Source organism: Scyliorhinus torazame, chromosome 2, assembly GCF_047496885.1.
Source record: "Scyliorhinus torazame isolate Kashiwa2021f chromosome 2, sScyTor2.1, whole genome shotgun sequence".
NCBI classification, from domain to species: Eukaryota; Metazoa; Chordata; class Chondrichthyes; order Carcharhiniformes; family Scyliorhinidae; genus Scyliorhinus; species Scyliorhinus torazame.
This window is the reverse complement of record NC_092708.1, coordinates 378,607,514-378,627,476: the sequence shown is the minus strand read 5'-3', so window position 1 is coordinate 378,627,476 and position 19,963 is coordinate 378,607,514. Positions and strand designations below refer to the sequence as shown.

Sequence of the window (19,963 nt, the reverse complement as noted above, 5' to 3'; positions counted from 1 at the left end):
AATTGAATGGAAGAAAGTCAAGGCAACATGTAACCCTGCCGGAAATGTACATCAAGACAATTTGAAATGTTTCTGTAATGCTGATGATAAATTTTTATGAATAAAGTATATTTTTTTGGAAAAAAAAAAAAAAAAAAAAAAAAAAAAAAAAAAAAATCTGTTCTTATCAGTTTAATATCTGATACGTCCCTTATCTGGGGACCATATATTAAATTGATTTTTGGAGCAGGGAGATGGAATAGGGGCTTGCTCCGTCCACTCCACGCATCGACCTGGTATTGCAGTATCTCCAGCAACGGTGCACACCACCCCTTCATGGGGAATTTCAAACTCAAAAAACAGCTCAAACACATACAAATATACACTTTATTCACACTTCTTCCAGCACACAACAAAATGCTTCGGCAACTGGCTGCTGCTACTCACCTTCTACCTGGCCCCAGGGGTGTCATCAAGAATGACCAAACGCATCTTACAAGCACAACGGCGAAAGGGAACTCATTCGAAATTCACCACCCATTTCACTCTTCAATGTGCATTACTCGGCTTCTCGGCCTTTTGGCTAAGATCAAGTGTAGTCTCATTTGATCGAGGGAAGCTGAGGATTTCGATGACGATCGTGGATTGGACAACTCGGAGGGATTGAAGTCGTCAAAGAGGAAACGTTTGGAGCTTGGCTGCTATTGGTGGATCTACATGCTGGCCTAAACCTCGGGTTTAGGCCTAACGCCGATACAGTTTCACACCCAACGTACGAGCTATGGATGCAGCTGCATCCCGACCACCAGGCTGGGGCGTGCGAAACACTGTCCGAGTCACAGTGAAGAAAACGGATGGAGAGTCACCTTTGGACCGGAAACACTTCGTGAAGAAGGTGCTGCTCGAGTGCTGTGGGTTTAAAGCAACAGAGATCTTCTGCTTGCAAAACTTCCCCAAGAATGGCTTCTTTGATGTCACCTTCAAGAGCGTCGCAGCGTGCATCAAATTCTTGAACGTCTTCAAGGAGAAAGGTAACCAGAGTCCCTTGTCGATCCTGACTGCGGAACCTCTGTTTACGCTACCGGCACAGCGAAATCGGGTTGTTACACTGCACACGTACAACCCCCACGTCCCTGTATCTGATGTGCTCACGTTCCTCGCCAGGTACGCTGAGCTGAAAAGTGACAGCGTGCAAGTGAAAGACACCTTCGGCATCTGGACAAGTGAGCACCAGGTCAAGGTGACCCTAAGAACGGACAGCAACGGAGCCATCCTGCATCCCCCCTCCAATTTCGCTATTGGAGTAAATCGTGGCTACCTCTACTACGTGGGACAGCCACGAGTATGCCACACCTGTGGCAAAACGGGGCATGTTGCCGCAAACTGCAGTGTGACCTTCTGCAAGAACTGCAGGCAGGAGGGACACATGACTAAGGACTGCAAAGAAGACAAGTGCTGCAACCTGTGTGGGGAGGCCGGCCATCTTTACAGGGCCTGCCCGAAACGCGGGGCGACATACGCTCAAATCATCAGCAGCGGAGTTAAAAAGGCGACCAGAGAGGAGGTGCATACACCCTCCACCGAAAAAGACACCACGGCTCAGAATGAGGAAAAGCAACAAAAGGGCCCCCAACAAAAAGAAGAGGCCCCAGCACCTCCTGACAACCCAACCCCAGCCCCATCTGATGAGGAACACTCAATGGAAGAGGAAGAGGATGGGACAAAGAATAAAGAGCCCTGGGAAACAGTGAACAGGGACAAACGAAAGCGGAAACAAAAAAACAAACTGAAGAACCCCCCGAGGGGTAGTGGCAAAAAGCGACACCTCTCAGCCGGCGCACTTAGCGCCGACACCTCATCCGATGAGGGAAAACAGGACAAGAATCGGCCTCAAATAAAGAGGCAAAGCACCAACGTGGAACGGAAGGCACAGACCCCCCAGACCACCGACCGGGAAGGAAACAAGGTCACAGACCAACCCCCGATAGTAACGAGCAGCAACAACCCAGGTGAAGACCGGCCTGCAACCCCAACACCTACTGACTGCCATGACGAACGCCAGGGCTACATCACCCCCCCAATGCATCTGCATCAAAATCACGGGGCCAGTACGGACCAGAACAGCTTTCTCAGCCCTGCAACTGTGCTAAAGTTTGCGAGCACCACCGGCATGCTGGGGAACATCGAACAGCTGGAACAGCCAACTGTATAGACTCTGGACTCTTGAGACTGGTAAATCTATCCTTTTTATAATGGGTTTAAAAATTGCATCCATAAATGTGCGAAGCATCAAAGATACTTCGCGGTGTGTAGCCACACTCAACTATTTGGCAAATGTAAAAGCTGACCTACTGTTCCTGCAGGAGTGCGGAATTCCGCACCTCAGCAACTACAGGCGCTGGTCGAGCTGGTGGTCCCACGGGCCATCCATCTGGTCAGGAGGAAACGACTGCCGCTCCTCCGGCCTGGGTATTCTGCTGCGGGGAGGCAACTTCACCATCTCCGACGTTAAGGAGGTGGTGGGCGGGCGCCTCCTCGTAGCAGACGTGAAATACAAAAACACCCCTCTCAGACTTATTAATGTGTACGCCCCGGCCGTAAAAAGTGAGCGGCTGGCAGTTCTTCAGCAACTCCCACTGCTGTTGGCCACCTCCAAGCCGGTCATCCTGGGTGGTGACTTCAACTGCATCATCGATGCGGCTGGACGATCCAGCAAAGCCGACAGCAAACTAGACGCTACGTCCAGACTCCTGATGGAAACGGTAAAAGACGCCAAGCTGCTCGACGTCTGCAGCAACCCTGCAGACGGCGCGCAGCGTAGATACACATGGTCACGGCAAGACGGGTCCGTCCGCTCCAGGATAGACTTCTTTTTTGTGTCCCGAGCTTTCACGGTCAGGTCCACCGACGTAACGCCGGTGTTCTTCTCTGACCACTGCCTCCTACTGGCCGACTGCCACCTGCAGGAAGACCAGGGGGTAGGCAGGGGGACGTGGAAGCTAAATGTAAAACTGCTGACCCCTGAGAACATCGAGGAACTCAGGAGGGATTACAAAGGTTGGAGAACCGTGAAACCCCTCTTTGAGGCCCCACATCTCTGGTGGGAAGCAATCAAGGGGAATATCAAGAGGTTTTTCATCCTCAAGGGCGTTCAAAAGGTGAGAGAGAGACGAGGGGTCATGTCCAGGCTCCAGAAAAGTATGCAAAATTTGCTCCAGCTGCAGTCGATGAGGGTGGATGTCAAGGAGGATCTCCAAGAGGTGAAGAGCCAGCAAGCCTCGCTCTACACCTCGGAGGCCTCCAAGGTTATCTTCCGTTCCAGAGTCCGCTCCGTGGAGCAGGACGAAAAGTGCTCACGCTTCTTCTTCCAAAAGGTGCACAGAGACACCTCTGTGATCAGCAGCCTGAAGGAAGAAGATGGCTCTGAAAAGTCATCGCAGTCTGACATCCTGAGGATCAGCCAATCCTTTTATGCCGGACTGTATGACCTGAAGCCAACAGATAGCACTGTTTCCCAGACTTTCCTGTCGACTATCACGGAGGTCATAGGCGACAGCGAGCTGGAAAACCTGGACAAACCACTAACTCTGGACGAGCTGACAAAGGCCGCCAAGTCCTTCGAGACGAGTAAAACTCCCGGAAGCGACGGCTTACCGGTTGAGTTGTATTCGGCTCTGTGGGACTGGATGGGCCCAGACCTGCTGGAAGTGTACGAGAGTATGCTTCTGGAAGGCAGCATGTCAGAGTCCATGAGGAAAGGCATCATCACCCTCATCTACAAACAGAAGGGGGAAAGGGAAGAAATTCGAAATTGGCGACCCATTTCACTGTTGAATGTGGACTACAAAATTCTAGCAAAGGTCATCGCCAATCGGGTCAGGTCTGCTCTGGAGTCGGTGATCCACCCTGACCAGACCTGTGCTGTACCCGGCAGGAAGATCTCTGATAGCCTCGCGCTACTCGGGGATACGATCGCCTACGTGCAGGACAGGGGGGTGGACACTTGCCTCATCAGCCTTGACCAGGAGAAGGCTTTTGACAGAATATCGCACACCTACATGATGGATGTGCTCTCCAAAATGGGGTTTGGGGAGGGAATTCGCAATTGGATCAAACTGCTCTACACAAACATCTATAGCGCAGTCTCAATCAATGGGTGGGAATCAGAAAAGTTCCAGATCAGATCTGGAGTCAGGCAGGGCTGCCCTCTCTCCTCTGCCCTTTTTGTGTGCTGCATAGAACCTTTTGCCGAGTCCATCAGGAGGGATCCGGGTATAAGAGGAGTGACGATCCCAGGCAGTGGAGGCATGCAAGTCAAGGCCTCCCTGTACATGGACGACGTTGCCGTCTTCTGCTCGGATCCTGCGTCTGTACGCAGGCTCTTAACCACCTGCGACCAGTTTGAACTGGCCTCTGGAGCCAAGGTAAACCGGGGCAAGAGCGAGGCCATGTTCTTTGGGAACTGGGCCGACCGGTCCTTTGTCCCCTTCACTGTCAGGTCAGATTATCTGAAGGTGCTGGGGATATGGTTCGGAGCTGCTGGGGCGTGCACCAAAAACTGGGAGGAGCGCATAGGAAAGGTAAGACAGAAACTGGGCTGGTGGGAGCAACGCTCCCTCTCCATTGCGGGCAAAACCCTGGTCATCAGGTGTGAGGTACTCTCGGTGCTACTGTACGTGGCGCAGGTCTGGCCCATAACCCGACCCTACGCCACAGCAGTCACCCGGGCCATCTTCAAATTTATCTGGCGATCCAAGATGGACCGTGTCCGAAGGGACACCATGTACAAACCTGTGGAGAAGGGAGGGCGGAACGTACCCAACGCCTCCCTCATCCTGTTGGCCACCTTTGTGTCCAGCTGCATCAAGCTGTGCGTGGACCCCCAGTATGCAAACACCAAGTGTCACTACATACTGAGGTTCTACCTGTCCCCGGTGTTGCGAAGGATGGGCCTGGCCTCATTGCCGCGGAACGCTCCAAGTAGTTGGACCGTACCGTACCACCTGTCCTTTGTGGAAAAGTTTTTGAAGGAAAACACCTTTGACCACAAGGCAATGAAGCAGTGGTCAGCACGTAATGTCCTCGAGGCCCTCAGGGAAAAGGAGACCGTGGAGGACGTTGGATGGTTCCCTGAGCAGACTGCCAGAGTCATCTGGCAGAACGCCTCATCACCAGAACTTTCAAACAAGCACCAAGACCTAGCTTGGCTGGTGGTGAGAAGGGCCCTCCCTGTCAGATTCTTCATGCACACCCGAAGGCTCTGCACCAATGCACGCTGCCCTCGGAGTGGCTGTGGGGGAAATGAGACGGTCACACACCTCCTTGTGGAATGTGCCTTTGCAAAGAAGGTCTGGAGAGAGATGCAGTGGTATTTGTCAAGGTTTATCCCAAACAGATCTGTGACACAGGACTCTGTGCTCTACGGACTGTTTCCAGGGACACACACCGAGACAAATATCAACTGCTGCTGGAAGGTCATCAACTCGGTAAAAGACGCTCTTTGGTCTGCCCGAAACTTGCTGATCTTCCAGTGCAAAGAATTGTCCTCGACCGAGTGTTGCAGACTGGCACATTCCAGGGTCCAGGACTACGTGCTGAGGGACGCACTCAAGCTTGGGGCAGCTGCCGCCAAGGCGCAATGGGGAAAGACCACTGTGTAAAGTCTTTCCAGCAAATGTACACCGAGGGGCGCGTAACAGTGTAAACCCATCTCGGTCTGGGCCACCAACACTCCAATGTATAAAATAAACATGACAATGTAAATATTTAAGAAGGAATTGTAATGTAAAGAGTGATATGTGTATGACAATATCAAAATTGAATGAAAGAAAGTCAAGGCAACATGTAACCCTGCCGGAAATGTACAGTCAAGACAATTTGAAATGTTTCTGTAATGCTCATGATAAATTTTTATGAATAAAGTATATTTTTTTGAAAAAAAAAAAAAAAAAAAAAAATCTGTTCTTATCAGTTTAATATCTGATACGTCCCTTATCTGGGGACCATATATTAAATTGATTTTTGGAGCAGGGAGATGGAATAGGGGCTTGCTCCGTCCACTCCACGCATCGACCTGGTATTGCAGTATCTCCAGCAACGGTGCACACCACCCCTTCATGGGGAATTTCAAACTCAAAAAACAGCTCAAACACATACAAATATACACTTTATTCACACTTCTTTCAGCACACAACAAAATGCTTCGGCAACTGGCTGCTGCTACTCACCATCTACCTGGCCCCGGGGTGTCATGAAGAATGACCAAACGCATCTTACAAGCACAACGGCGAAAGGGAACTCATTCGAAATTGACCACCCATTTCACTCTTGAATGTGCATTACTCCGCTTCTCGGCCTTTTGGCTAAGATCAAGTGTAGTCTCATTTGATCGAGGGAAGCTGAGGATTTTGATGACGATCGTGGATTGGAGAACTCGGAGGGATTGAAGTCGTCAAAGAAGAAACGTTTGGAGCTTGGCTGCTATTGGTGGATCTACATGCTGGCCTAAACCTCGGGTTTAGGCCTAACGCCGATACAGTTTCACACCCAACGTACGAGCTATGGATGCAGCTGCATCCCGACCACCAGGCTGGGGCGTGCGAAACACTGTCCGAGTCACAGTGAAGAAAACGGATGGAGAGTCACCTTTGGACCGGAAACACTTCGTGAAGAAGGTGCTGCTCGAGTGCTGTGGGTTTAAAGCAACAGAGATCTTCTGCTTGCAAAACTTCCCCAAGAATGGTTTCTTTGATGTCACCTTCAAGAGCGTCGCAGCGTGCATCAAATTCTTGAACGTCTTCAAGGAAAAAGGTAACCAGAGCCCCTTGTCGATCCTGACTGCGGAACCTCTGTTTACGCTACCGGCACAGCGAAATCGGGTTGTTACACTGCACACGTACAACCCCCACGTCCCTGTATCTGATGTGCTCACGTTCCTCGCCAGGTACGCTGAGCTGAAAAGTGACAGCGTGCAAGTGAAAGACACCTTCGGCATCTGGACAAGTGAGCACCAGGTCAAGGTGACCCTAAGAACGGACAGCAACGGAGCCATCCTGCATCCCCCCCCCAATTTCGCTATTGGAGTAAATCGTGGCTACCTCTACTACGTGGGACAGCCACGTGTATGCCACACCTGTGGCAAAACGGGGCATGTTGCCGCAAACTGCAGTGTGACCTTCTGCAAGAACTGCAGGCAGGAGGGACACATGACTAAGGACTGCAAAGAAGACAAGTGCTGCAACCTGTGTGGGGAGGCCGGCCATCTTTACAGGGCCTGCCCGAAACGCGGGGCGACATACGCTGAAATCATCAGCAGCGGAGTTAAAAAGGCGACCAGAGAGGAGGTGCATACACCCTCCACCGAAAAAGACACCACGGTTCAGAATGAGGAAAAGCAACAGAAGGGCCCCCAACAAAAAGAGGAGGCCCCAGCACCTCCTGACAACCCAGCCCCATCTGATGAGGAACACTCAATGGAAGAGGAAGAGGATGGGACAAAGAATAAAGAGCCCTGGGAAACAGTGAACAGGGACAAACGAAAGCGGAAACAAAAAAACAAACTGAAGAACCCCCCGAGGGGTAGTGGCAAAAAGCGACACCTCTCAGCCGGCGCACTTAGCGCCGACACCTCATCCGATGAGGGAAAACAGGACAAGAATCGGCCTCAAATAAAGAGGCAAAGCACCAACGTGGAACGGAAGGCACAGACCCCCCAGACCACCGACCGGGAAGGAAACAAGGTCACAGACCAACCCCCGATAGCAACGAGCAGCAACAACCCAGGTGAAGACCGGCCTGCAACTCCAACACCTACTGACTGCCACAACGAACCCCAGGGCTACACCACCCCCCCAATGCATCTGCATCAAAATCACGGGGCCAGTACGGACCAGAACAGCTTTCTCAGCGCTGCAACTGTGCTAAAGTTTGCGAGCACCACCGGCATGCTGGGGAACATCGAACAGCTGGAACAGCCAACTGTATAGACTCTGGACTCTTGAGACTGGTAAATCTATCTTTTTTATAATGGGTTTAAAAATTGCATCCATAAATGTGCGAAGCATCAAAGATACTTCGCGGTGTGTAGCCACACTCAACTATTTGGCAAATGTAAAAGCTGACCTACTGTTCCTGCAGGAGTGCGGAATTCCGCACCTCAGCAACTACAGGCGCTGGTCGAGCTGGTGGTCCCACGGGCCATCCATCTGGTCAGGAGGAAACGACTGCCGCTCCTCCGGCCTGGGTATTCTGCTGCGGGGAGGCAACTTCACCATCTCCGACGTTAAGGAGGTGGTGGGCGGGCGCCTCCTCGTAGCAGACGTGAAATACAAAAACACCCCTCTCAGACTTATTAATGTGTACGCCCCGGCCGTAAAAAGTGAGCGGCTGGCAGTTCTTCAGCAACTCCCACTGCTGTTGGCCACCTCCAAGCCGGTCATCCTGGGTGGTGACTTCAACTGCATCATCGATGCGGCTGGACGATCCAGCAAAGCCGACAGCAAACTAGACGCTACGTCCAGACTCCTGATGGAAACGGTAAAAGACGCCAAGCTGCTCGACGTCTGCAGCAACCCTGCAGACGGCGCGCAGCGTAGATACACATGGTCACGGCCAGACGGGTCCGTCCGCTCCAGGATAGACTTCTTTTTTGTGTCCCGAGCTTTCACGGTCAGGTCCACCGACGTAACGCCGGTGTTCTTCTCTGACCACTGCCTCCTACTGGCCGACTGCCACCTGCAGGAAGACCAGGGGGTAGGCAGGGGGACGTGGAAGCTAAATGTAAAACTGCTGACCCCTGAGAACATCGAGGAACTCAGGAGGGATTACAAAGGTTGGAGAACCGTGAAACCCCTCTTTGAGGCCCCACATCTCTGGTGGGAAGCAATCAAGGGGAATATCAAGAGGTTTTTCATCCTCAAGGGCGTTCAGAAGGTGAGAGAGAGACGAGGGGTCATGTCCAGGCTCCAGAAAAGTATGCAAAATTTGCTCCAGCTGCAGTCGATGGGGGTGGATGTCAAGGAGGATCTCCAAGAGGTGAAGAGCCAGCAAGCCTCGCTCTACACCTCGGAGGCCTCCAAGGTTATCTTCCGCTCCAGAGTCCGCTCCGTGGAGCAGGACGAAAAGTGCTCACGCTTCTTCTTCCAAAAGGTGCACAGAGACACCTCTGTGATCAGCAGCCTGAAGGAAGAAGATGGCTCTGAAAAGTCATCGCAGTCTGACATCCTGAGGATCAGCCAATCCTTTTATGCCGGACTGTATGACCTGAAGCCAACAGATAGCACTGTTTCCCAGACCTTCCTGTCGACTATCACGGAGGTCATAGGCGACAGCGAGCTGGAAAACCTGGACAAACCACTAACTCTGGACGAGCTGACAAAGGCCGCCAAGTCCTTCGAGACGAGTAAAACTCCCGGAAGCGACGGCTTACCGGTTGAGTTGTATTCGGCTCTGTGGGACTGGATGGGCCCAGACCTGCTGGAAGTGTACGAGAGTATGCTTCTGGAGGGCAGCATGTCAGAGTCCATGAGGAAAGGCATCATCACCCTCATCTACAAACAGAAGGGGGAAAGGGAAGAAATTCGAAATTGGCGACCCATTTCACTGTTGAATGTGGACTACAAAATTCTAGCAAAGGTCATCGCCAATCGGGTCAGGTCTGCTCTGGAGTCGGTGATCCACCCTGACCAGACCTGTGCTGTACCCGGCAGGAAGATCTCTGATAGCCTCGCGCTACTCAGGGATACGATCGCCTACGTGCAGGACAGGGGGGTGGACACTTGCCTCATCAGCCTTGACCAGGAGAAGGCTTTTGACAGAATATCGCACACCTACATGATGGATGTGCTCTCCAAAATGGGGTTTGGGGAGGGAATTCGCAATTGGATCAAACTGCTCTACACAAACATCTATAGCGCAGTCTCAATCAATGGGTGGGAATCAGAAAAGTTCCAGATCAGATCTGGAGTCAGGCAGGGCTGCCCTCTCTCCTCTGCCCTTTTTGTGTGCTGCATAGAACCTTTTGCCGAGTCCATCAGGAGGGATCCGGGTATAAGAGGAGTGACGATCCCAGGCAGTGGAGGCATGCAAGTCAAGGCCTCCCTGTACATGGACGACGTTGCCGTCTTCTGCTCGGATCCTGCGTCTGTACGCAGGCTCTTAACCACCTGCGACCAGTTTGAACTGGCCTCTGGAGCCAAGGTAAACCGGGGCAAGAGCGAGGCCATGTTCTTTGGGAACTGGGCCGACCGGTCCTTTGTCCCCTTCACTGTCAGGTCCGATTACCTGAAGGTGCTGGGGATATGGTTCGGAGCTGCTGGGGCGTGCACCAAAAACTGGGAGGAGCGCATAGGAAAGGTAAGACAGAAACTGGGCTGGTGGGAGCAACGCTCCCTCTCCATTGCGGGCAAAACCCTGGTCATCAGGTGTGAGGTACTCTCGGTGCTACTGTACGTGGCGCAGGTCTGGCCCATAACCCGACCCTACGCCACAGCAGTCACCCGAGCCATCTTCAAATTTATCTGGCGATCCAAGATGGACCGTGTCCGAAGGGACACCATGTACAAACCTCTGGAGAAGGGAGGGCGGAACGTACCCAACGCCTCCCTCATCCTGTTGGCCACCTTTGTGTCCAGCTGCATCAAGCTGTGCGTGGACCCCCAGTATGCAAACACCAAGTGTCACTACATACTGAGGTTCTACCTGTCCCCGGTGTTGCGAAGGATGGGCCTGGCCTCATTGCCGCGGAACGCTCCAAGTAGTTGGACCGTACCGTACCACCTGTCCTTTGTGGAAAAGTTTTTGAAGGAAAACACCTTTGACCACAAGGCAATGAAGCAGTGGTCAGCACGTAATGTCCTCGAGGCCCTCAGGGAAAAGGAGACCGTGGAGGACGTTGGATGGTTCCCTGAGCAGACTGCCAGAGTCATCTGGCAGAACGCCTCATCACCAGAACTTTCAAACAAGCACCAAGACCTAGCTTGGCTGGTGGTGAGAAAGGCCCTCCCTGTCAGATTCTTCATGCACACCCGAAGGCTCTGCACCAATGCACGCTGCCCTCGGAGTGGCTGTGGGGGAAATGAGACGGTCACACACCTCCTTGTGGAATGTGCCTTTGCAAAGAAGGTCTGGAGAGAGATGCAGTGGTATTTGTCAAGGTTTATCCCAAACAGATCTGTGACACAGGACTCTGTGCTCTACGGACTGTTTCCAGGGACACACACCGAGACAAATATCAACCGCTGCTGGAAGGTCATCAACTCGGTAAAAGACGCTCTTTGGTCTGCCCGAAACTTGCTGATCTTCCAGTGCAAAGAATTGTCCTCGACCGAGTGTTGCAGACTGGCACATTCCAAGGTCCAGGACTACGTGCTGAGGGACGCACTCAAGCTTGGGGCAGCTGCCGCCAAGGCGCAATGGGGAAAGACCACAGTGTAAAGTCTTTCCAGCAAATGTACACCGAGAGGCGCGTAACAGTGTAAAGCCCCTCGGTCTGGGCAATCAACACTCCAATGTATAAAACAAACATGCCAGTGTAAATATTAAAGAAGGAATTGTAATGTAAAGAGTGATATGTGTATGACAATATCAAAATTGAATGGAAGAAAGTCAAGGCAACATGTAACCCTGCCGGAAATGTACATCAAGACAATTTGAAATGTTTCTGTAATGCTGATGATAAATTTTTATGAATAAAGTATATTTTTTTGAAAAAAAAAAAAAAAAAAAAAAATCTGTTCTTATCAGTTTAATATCTGATACGTCCCTTATCTGGGGACCATATATTAAATTGATTTTTGGAGCAGGGAGATGGAATAGGGGCTTGCTCCGTCCACTCCACGCATCGACCTGGTATTGCAGTATCTCCAGCAACGGTGCACACCACCCCTTCATGGGGAATTTCAAACTCAAAAAACAGCTCAAACACATACAAATATACACTTTATTCACAGTTCTTTCAGCACACAACAAAATGCTTTGGCAACTGGCTGCTGCTACTCACCATCTACCTGGCCCCGGGGTGTCATGAAGAATGACCAAACGCATCTTACAAGCACAACGGCGAAAGGGAACTCATTCGAAATTGACCACCCATTTCACTCTTGAATGTGCATTACTCCGCTTCTCGGCCTTTTGGCTAAGATCAAGTGTAGTCTCATTTGATCGAGGGAAGCTGAGGATTTCGATGACGATCGTGGATTGGACAACTCGGAGGGATTGAAGTCGCCAAAGAAGAAACGTTTGGAGCTTGGCTGCTATTGGTGGATCTACATGCTGGCCTAAACCTCGGGTTTAGGCCTAACGCCGATACAGTTTCACACCCAACGTACGAGCTATGGATGCAGCTGCATCCCGACCACCAGGCTGGGGCGTGCGAAACACTGTCCGAGTCACAGTGAAGAAAACGGATGGAGAGTCACCTTTGGACCGGAAACACTTCGTGAAGAAGGTGCTGCTCGAGTGCTGTGGGTTTAAAGCAACAGAGATCTTCTGCTTGCAAAACTTCCCCAAGAATGGCTTTGTTGATGTCACCTTCAAGAGCGTCGCAGCGTGCATCAAATTCTTGAACGTCTTCAAGGAGAAAGGTAACCAGAGTCCCTTGTCGATCCTGACTGCGGAACCTCTGTTTACGCTACCGGCACAGCGAAATCGGGTTGTTACACTGCACACGTACAACCCCCACGTCCCTGTATCTGATGTGCTCACGTTCCTCGCCAGGTACGCTGAGCTGAAAAGTGACAGCGTGCAAGTGAAAGACACCTTCGGCATCTGGACAAGTGAGCACCAGGTCAAGGTGACCCTAAGAACGGACAGCAACGGAGCCATCCTGCATCCCCCCTCCAATTTCGCTATTGGAGTAAATCGTGGCTACCTCTACTACGTGGGACAGCCACGTGTATGCCACACCTGTGGCAAAACGGGGCATGTTGCCGCAAACTGCAGTGTGACCTTCTGCAAGAACTGCAGGCAGGAGGGACACATGACTAAGGACTGCAAAGAAGACAAGTGCTGCAACCTGTGTGGGGAGGCCGACCATCTTTACAGGGCCTGCCCGAAACGCGGGGCGACATACGCTGAAATCATCAGCAGCGGAGTTAAAAAGGCGACCAGAGAGGAGGTGCATACACCCTCCACCGAAAAAGACACCACGGCTCAGAATGAGGAAAAGCAACAAAAGGGCCCCCAACAAAAAGAAGAGGCCCCAGCACCTCCTGACAACCCAACCCCAGCCCCATCTGATGAGGAACACTCAATGGAAGAGGAAGAGGATGGGACAAAGAATAAAGAGCCCTGGGAAACAGTGAACAGGGACAAACGAAAGCGGAAACAAAAAAACAAACTGAAGAACCCCCCGAGGGGTAGTGGCAAAAAGCGACACCTCTCAGCCGGCGCACTTAGCGCCGACACCTCATCCGATGAGGGAAAACAGGACAAGAATCGGCCTCAAATAAAGAGGCAAAGCACCAACGTGGAACGGAAGGCCCAGACCCCCCAGACCACCGACCGGGAAGGAAACAAGGTCACAGACCAACCCCCGATAGTGACGAGCAGCAACAACCCAGGTGAAGACCGGCCTGCAACCCCAACACCTACTGACTGCCATGACGAACGCCAGGGCTACATCACCCCCCCAATGCATCTACATCAAAATCACGGGGCCAGTACGGACCAGAACAGCTTTCTCAGCCCTGCAACTGTGCTAAAGTTTGCGAGCACCACCGGCATGCTGGGGAACATCGAACAGCTGGAACAGCCAACTGTATAGACTCTGGACTCTTGAGACTGGTAAATCTATCTTTTTTATAATGGGTTTAAAAATTGCATCCATAAATGTGCGAAGCATCAAAGATACTTCGCGGTGTGTAGCCACACTCAACTATTTGGCAAATGTAAAAGCTGACCTACTGTTCCTGCAGGAGTGCGGAATTCCGCACCTCAGCAACTACAGGCGCTGGTCGAGCTGGTGGTCCCACGGGCCATCCATCTGGTCAGGAGGAAACGACTGCCGCTCCTCCGGCCTGGGTATTCTGCTGCGGGGAGGCAACTTCACCATCTCCGACGTTAAGGAGGTGGTGGGCGGGCGCCTCCTCGTAGCAGACGTGAAATACAAAAACACCCCTCTCAGACTTATTAATGTGTACGCCCCGGCCGTAAAAAGTGAGCGGCTGGCAGTTCTTCAGCAACTCCCACTGCTGTTGGCCACCTCCAAGCCGGTCATTCTGGGTGGTGACTTCAACTGCATCATCGATGCGGCTGGACGATCCAGCAAAGCCGACAGCAAACTAGACGCTACGTCCAGACTCCTGATGGAAACGGTAAAAGACGCCAAGCTGCTCGACGTCTGCAGCAACCCTGCAGACGGCGCGCAGCGTAGATACACATGGTCACGGCCAGACGGGTCCGTCCGCTCCAGGATAGACTTCTTTTTTGTGTCCCGAGCTTTCACGGTCAGGTCCACCGACGTAACGCCGGTGTTCTTCTCTGACCACTGCCTCCTACTGGCCGACTGCCACCTGCAGGAAGACCAGGGGGTAGGCAGGGGGACGTGGAAGCTAAATGTAAAACTGCTGACCCCTGAGAACATCGAGGAACTCAGGAGGGATTACAAAGGTTGGAGAACCGTGAAACCCCTCTTTGAGGCCCCACATCTCTGGTGGGAAGCAATCAAGGGGAATATCAAGAGGTTTTTCATCCTCAAGGGCGTTCAAAAGGTGAGAGAGAGACGAGGGGTCATGTCCAGGCTCCAGAAAAGTATGCAAAATTTGCTCCAGCTGCAGTCGATGGGGGTGGATGTCAAGGAGGATCTCCAAGAGGTGAAGAGCCAGCAAGCCTCGCTCTACACCTCGGAGGCCTCCAAGGTTATCTTCCGTTCCAGAGTCCGCTCCGTGGAGCAGGACGAAAAGTGCTCACGCTTCTTCTTCCAAAAGGTGCACAGAGACACCTCTGTGATCAGCAGCCTGAAGGAAGAAGATGGCTCTGAAAAGTCATCGCAGTCTGACATCCTGAGGATCAGCCAATCCTTTTATGCCGGACTGTATGACCTGAAGCCAACAGATAGCACTGTTTCCCAGACCTTCCTGTCGACTATCACGGAGGTCATAGGCGACAGCGAGCTGGAAAACCTGGACAAACCACTAACTCTGGACGAGCTGACAAAGGCCGCCAAGTCCTTCGAGACGAGTAAAACTCCCGGAAGCGACGGCTTACCGGTTGAGTTGTATTCGGCTCTGTGGGACTGGATGGGCCCAGACCTGCTGGAAGTGTACGAGAGTATGCTTCTGGAAGGCAGCATGTCAGAGTCCATGAGGAAAGGCATCATCACCCTCATCTACAAGCAGAAGGGGGAAAGGGAAGAAATTCGAAATTGGCGACCCATTTCACTGTTGAATGTGGACTACAAAATTCTAGCAAAGGTCATCGCCAATCGGGTCAGGTCTGCTCTGGAGTCGGTGATCCACCCTGACCAGACCTGTGCTGTACCCGGCAGGAAGATCTCTGATAGCCTCGCGCTACTCAGGGATACGATCGCCTACGTGCAGGACAGGGGGGTGGACACTTGCCTCATCAGCCTTGACCAGGAGAAGGCTTTTGACAGAATATCGCACACCTACATGATGGATGTGCTCTCCAAAATGGGGTTTGGGGAGGGAATTCGCAATTGGATCAAACTGCTCTACACAAACATCTATAGCGCAGTCTCAATCAATGGGTGGGAATCAGAAAAGTTCCAGATCAGATCTGGAGTCAGGCAGGGCTGCCCTCTCTCCTCTGCCCTTTTTGTGTGCTGCATAGAACCTTTTGCTGAGTCCATCAGGAGGGATCCGGGTATAAGAGGAGTGACGATCCCAGGCAGTGGAGGCATGCAAGTCAAGGCCTCCCTGTACATGGACGACGTTGCCGTCTTCTGCTCGGATCCTGCGTCTGTACGCAGGCTCTTAACCACCTGCGACCAGTTTGAACTGGCCTCTGGAGCCAAGGTAAACCGGGGCAAGAGCGAGGCCATGTTCTTTGGGAACTGGGCCGACCGGTCCTTTGTCCCCTTCACTGTCAGGTCAGATTACCTGAAGGTGCTGGGGATATGGTTCGGAGCTGCTGGGGCGTGCACCAAAAACTGGGAGGAGCGCCTAGGAAAGGTAAGACAGAAACTGGGCTGGTGGGAGCAACGCTCCCTCTCCATTGCGGGCAAAACCCTGGTCATCAGGTGTGAGGTACTCTCGGTGCTACTGTACGTGGCGCAGGTCTGGCCCATAACCCGACCCTACGCCACAGCAGTCACCCGGGCCATCTTCAAATTTATCTGGCGATCCAAGATGGACCGTGTCCGAAGGGACACCATGTACAAACCTGTGGAGAAGGGAGGGCGGAACGTACCCAACGCCTCCCTCATCCTGTTGGCCACCTTTGTGTCCAGCTGCATCAAGCTGTGCGTGGACCCCCAGTATGCAAACACCAAGTGTCACTACATACTGAGGTTCTACCTGTCCCCGGTGTTGCGAAGGATGGGCCTGGCCTCATTGCCGCGGAACGCTCCAAGTAGTTGGACCGTACCGTACCACCTGTCCTTTGTGGAAAAGTTTTTGAAGGAAAACACCTTTGACCACAAGGCAATGAAGCAGTGGTCAGCACGTAATGTCCTCGAGGCCCTCAGGGAAAAGGAGACCGTGGAGGACGTTGGATGGTTCCCTGAGCAGACTGCCAGAGTCATCTGGCAGAACGCCTCATCACCAGAACTTTCAAACAAGCACCAAGACCTAGCTTGGCTGGTGGTGAGAAAGGCCCTCCCTGTCAGATTCTTCATGCACACCCGAAGGCTCTGCACCAATGCACGCTGCCCTCGGAGTGGCTGTGGGGGAAATGAGACGGTCACACACCTCCTTGTGGAATGTGCCTTTGCAAAGAAGGTCTGGAGAGAGATGCAGTGGTATTTGTCAAGGTTTATCCCAAACAGATCTGTGACACAGGACTCTGTGCTCTACGGACTGTTTCCAGGGACACACACCGAGACAAATATCAACTGCTGCTGGAAGGTCATCAACTCGGTAAAAGACGCTCTTTGGTCTGCCCGAAACTTGCTGATCTTCCAGTGCAAAGAATTGTCCTCGACCGAGTGTTGCAGACTGGCACATTCCAAGGTCCAGGACTACGTGCTGAGGGACGCACTCAAGCTTGGGGCAGCTGCCGCCAAGGCGCAATGGGGAAAGACCACTGTGTAAAGTCTTTCCAGCAAATGTACACCGAGGGGCGCGTAACAGTGTAAAGCCCCTCGGTCTGGGCAACCAACACTCCAATGTATAAAACAAACATGACACTGTAAATATTTAAGAAGGAATTGTAATGTAAAGAGTGATATGTGTGTGACAATATCAAAACTGAATGAAAGAAAGTCAAAGTCAAGGCAACATGTAACCCTGCCGGAAATGTACAGTCAAGACAATTTGAAATGTTTCTGTAATGCTCATGATAAATTTTTATGAATAAAGTATATTTTTTTGAAAAAAAAAAAAAAAAAAAAAAATCTGTTCTTATCAGTTTAATATCTGATACGTCCCTTATCTGGGGACCATATATTAAATTGATTTTTGGAGCAGGGAGATGGAATAGGGGCTTGCTCCGTCCACTCCACGCATCGACCTGGTATTGCAGTATCTCCAGCAACGGTGCACACCACCCCTTCATGGGGAATTTCAAACTCAAAAAACAGCTCAAACACATACAAATATACACTTTATTCACAGTTCTTTCAGCACACAACAAAATGCTTTGGCAACTGGCTGCTGCTACTCACCATCTACCTGGCCCCGGTGTCATGAAGAATGACCAAACGCATCTTACAAGCACAACGGCGAAAGGGAACTCATTCGAAAGTGACCACCCATTTCACTCTTGAATGTGCATTACTCCGCTTCTCGGCCTTTTGGCTAAGATCAAGTGTAGTCTCATTTGATCGAGGGAAGCTGAGGATTTTGATGACGATCGTGGATTGGAGAACTCGGAGGGATTGAAGTCGTCAAAGAAGAAACGTTTGGAGCTTGGCTGCTATTGGTGGATCTACATGCTGGCCTAAACCTCGGGTTTAGGCCTAACGCCGATACAGTTTCACACCCAACGTACGAGCTATGGATGCAGCTGCATCCCGACCACCAGGCTGGGGCGTGCGAAACACTGTCCGAGTCACAGTGAAGAAAACGGATGGAGAGTCACCTTTGGACCGGAAACACTTCGTGAAGAAGGTGCTGCTCGAGTGCTGTGGGTTTAAAGCAACAGAGATCTTCTGCTTGCAAAACTTCCCCAAGAATGGTTTCTTTGATGTCACCTTCAAGAGCGTCGCAGCGTGCATCAAATTCTTGAACGTCTTCAAGGAAAAAGGTAACCAGAGCCCCTTGTCGATCCTGACTGCGGAACCTCTGTTTACGCTACCGGCACAGCGAAATCGGGTTGTTACACTGCACACGTACAACCCCCACGTCCCTGTATCTGATGTGCTCACGTTCCTCGCCAGGTACGCTGAGCTGAAAAGTGACAGCGTGCAAGTGAAAGACACCTTCGGCATCTGGACAAGTGAGCACCAGGTCAAGGTGACCCTAAGAACGGACAGCAACGGAGCCATCCTGCATCCCCCCTCCAATTTCGCTATTGGAGTAAATCGTGGCTACCTCTACTACGTGGGACAGCCACGTGTATGCCACACCTGTGGCAAAACGGGGCATGTTGCCGCAAACTGCAGTGTGACCTTCTGCAAGAACTGCAGGCAGGAGGGACACATGACTAAGGACTGCAAAGAAGACAAGTGCTGCAACCTGTGTGGGGAGGCCGGCCATCTTTACAGGGCCTGCCCGAAACGCGGGGCGACATACGCTGAAATCATCAGCAGCGGAGTTAAAAAGGCGACCAGAGAGGAGGTGCATACACCCTCCACCGAAAAAGACACCACGGTTCAGAATGAGGAAAAGCAACAGAAGGGCCCCCAACAAAAAGAGGAGGCCCCAGCACCTCCTGACAACCCAACCCCAGCCCCATCTGATGAGGAACACTCAATGGAAGAGGAAGAGGATGGGACAAAGAATAAAGAGCCCTGGGAAACAGTGAACAGGGACAAACGAAAGAGGAAACAAAAAAACAAACTGAAGAACCCCCTGAGGGGTAGTGGCAAAAAGCGACACCTCTCAGCCGGCGCACTTAGTGCCGACACCTCATCCGATGAGGGAAAACAGGACAAGAATCGGCCTCAGATAAAGAGGCAAAGCACCAACGTGGAACGGAAGGCACAGACCCCCCAGACCACCGACCGGGAAGAAAACAAGGTCACAGACCAACCCCCGATAGCAACGAGCAGCAACAACCCAGGTGAAGACCGGCCTGCAACCCCAACACCTACTGACTGCCACGACGAACCCCAGGGCTACATCACCCCCCCAATGCATCTGCATCAAAATCACGGGGCCAGTACGGACCAGAACAGTTTTCTCAGCCCTGCAACTGTGCTAAAGTTTGCGAGCACCACCGGCATGCTGGGGAACATTCAACAGCTGGAACAGCCAACTGTATAGACTCTGGACTCTTGAGACTGGTAAATCTATCTTTTTATAATGGGTTTAAAAATTGCATCCATAAATGTGCGAAGCATCAAAGATACTTCGCGGTGTGTAGCCACACTCAACTATTTGGCAAATGTAAAAGCTGACCTACTGTTCCTGCAGGAGTGCGGAATTCCGCACCTCAGCAACTACAGGCGCTGGTCGAGCTGGTGGTCCCACGGGCCATCCATCTGGTCAGGAGGAAACGACTGCCGCTCCTCCGGCCTGGGTATTCTGCTGCGGGGAGGCAACTTCACCATCTCCGACGTTAAGGAGGTGGTGGGCGGGCGCCTCCTCGTAGCAGACGTGAAATACAAAAACACCCCTCTCAGACTTATTAATGTGTACGCCCCGGCCGTAAAAAGTGAGCGGCTGGCAGTTCTTCAGCAACTCCCACTGCTGTTGGCCACCTC

At 51.9% G+C, this 19,963-nt stretch overlaps 3 non-coding genes and 1 pseudogene across 3 annotated transcripts; all 4 read left to right on the top strand.

The window, feature by feature from the left end:
- The first annotated feature begins 107 nt into the window (after nt 1–107).
- LOC140408011 (U2 spliceosomal RNA) lies at nt 108–309 on the top strand (annotated as a pseudogene).
- A 5,593-nt stretch (nt 310–5,902) lies between these two features.
- On the top strand, nt 5,903–6,089 carry LOC140407963 (U2 spliceosomal RNA). Its single transcript, XR_011939919.1, has one exon. It is a non-coding gene; the product is annotated as a U2 spliceosomal RNA (small nuclear RNA).
- Nucleotides 6,090–11,673: 5,584 nt separating this feature from the next.
- LOC140407961 (U2 spliceosomal RNA) lies at nt 11,674–11,860 on the top strand. Its single transcript, XR_011939917.1, has one exon. It is a non-coding gene; the product is annotated as a U2 spliceosomal RNA (small nuclear RNA).
- Nucleotides 11,861–17,457: 5,597 nt separating this feature from the next.
- LOC140407962 (U2 spliceosomal RNA) lies at nt 17,458–17,644 on the top strand. The gene has a single exon (XR_011939918.1). It is a non-coding gene; the product is annotated as a U2 spliceosomal RNA (small nuclear RNA).
- Nucleotides 17,645–19,963: the final 2,319 nt, after the last annotated feature.